Here is a 2,050-nt window from a genome sequence, read left to right as displayed (position 1 = left end):
ACCAGAATCATCCTAATAGATCATAGAATATCCTGAGTTGAAGGGGACCCACAAGGTTCATCAAAGTCCAGGTCCAAGATAATAAAGGATGTCTGCCAAACATGTCTGCTTATCTAACACAATATGTTTAATATGCTTTATTGCTGTAGCAGTCAGAGCATTTCTTTAGAGCCTTAAAGAGGTGCCATCCCTCAGCTGCAACAGCTGCTGTGTCATTCAGCCCTGGTTGCAGAATTACACTCCCAGACCTCAGCTTTCATTTAAGCCACTGATGTACTTTGCCCAGACATGCTTCTGGAGTCTCAGAGTGGTGGAGAAAATACTGAAAAGGTGAATTACTAAATGTCTTGTGCTTTTCCTAAGAAAATATTACCATTTTTCTAGTATTCTTCTTAATCATCTAAGAATGGTAAATGGAAGAGGCAAACATCATCATGCTTGTAAATTCTAGCAGGGCAAAATTAGATTTCACTCTACACATTTTAACAGCAACATTCTCTATACACTACAGGATTCCATTTAAATTAAAAATTTAAAAAACACAAACACCAACAACCAGTTCAAAAATGTATATGCTATGTGTATTTTGCTTCAGCAACTCTGACCTTTAAAAAATTCAGACTGCTGTTTGATTTAACATTTCAGCAGCAAATACATTTTAATGCACAGAGGACCATTCTCAAAGTTCACAGAAGTGTTTGCATAGATGAGAAAAGGACTAAAAGATTGTAACAGGAAAAAAATAACTGCAGGCTCCTTCCAAGTGTAGAATAATCTGAAACAAGCACATTTGCTCATACACAGTCTGACACCACGCACCTCAGACCGCTCCCAGTCACAGAGCAGCATTTCTTAAGCAGCTTGGTTCAAAGTTGATATAAATCACCAGCAAACCTTCCACTATTTCAATGGACAATTTCATTAGATTAAATCCTTCTCACTTCCACTGGGCATTTTCTTGCAACCATGTCACAGAGAAGAATCAGAAATTATGTAGAAAGGACAGACCCCTCACAAGGAGTGCATACAAAGACATCAGAATACAGGTGAGGTTACACCATCACCATCTCCTGGCCCCTGCACTGATCAGGGATCAAGCTCCAAGTCACTTGTTTACTGGCATAATTAGACATAGCAAGACCCCAAAGGCAGATCACTCTCACATCAGCTGAATTGTCTGCTGTTCTCACAGGTATTTTGGCTTCCTTTACAGTTGCTTAGCAAGCATCTCCTACACACTGATGCACAGCTTGATTCAGTCATCCAATTGTCAACACATGGTGCCACAAGATGCCTCAGAGAATCTGCATAAAGCATCAGGGAATATGCCAGTACGGGATGTACCAGTGCCTTGGATGGCTGACTCTGTATCTTTGGTGCTGCCAATGCTGGGATGAACTCAGCTCAAGGTCTCAGGCAGGCTTAGAGGAGCAATCCCCTTTCAAACTTTTGGTCTGCTACTAGTAGTATCTAAACTGAGGCCTCTTCAGTTAGAAAAGAAGCTCTATGAACAGAACAGTCTCTATAAAAAACAAAATTAATTTAGTTTTGGGCTTTCGCTATTTTCCCCTTTGCCTAAAATAATGCACTTAGATTACTGAAAAGTCCAGAGACCCTTCCCATTTATCTCAGCTTTTGAGATAAAAGTTTAGGTGTCCTGTTTCTTTTTCCTAGGTTTAATGGCATAATACTGCTTTAATTTCTCCAGCTGGGCAACTGCTGTTTTTATGTATGTTGTTTATCTTCTTCTGCTATTGCATTATTTAAACATTCTGTCCCAGACAGTGGCACTCAGGCTAAATATTTTAAAAATCAGTTAAAATAATCCCCTTCAAAATATTACTTCTGTGGAAGGAAATTTTATCATGACTGAATTGGATTTCACTTTCAAAGCAACCAACCTTACTGATACTCTGTTTATGCTTGTAGATGTTTGCAGCTAAAAATGAGCTTCAGGAAAAAATACTAATGAAATATTTGCAAGTAAGCTGCAAATTATGGATTGAATTATTCATCATATTATTCATCTCAACATACTTCTGAAAATGTA

Source organism: Pithys albifrons, chromosome 4 (genome assembly GCF_047495875.1).
Source record: "Pithys albifrons albifrons isolate INPA30051 chromosome 4, PitAlb_v1, whole genome shotgun sequence".
NCBI classification, from domain to species: domain Eukaryota; kingdom Metazoa; phylum Chordata; class Aves; order Passeriformes; family Thamnophilidae; genus Pithys; species Pithys albifrons.
The sequence above is the reverse complement of the archived record's forward strand: the minus strand, read 5'-3'. Positions refer to the sequence as shown.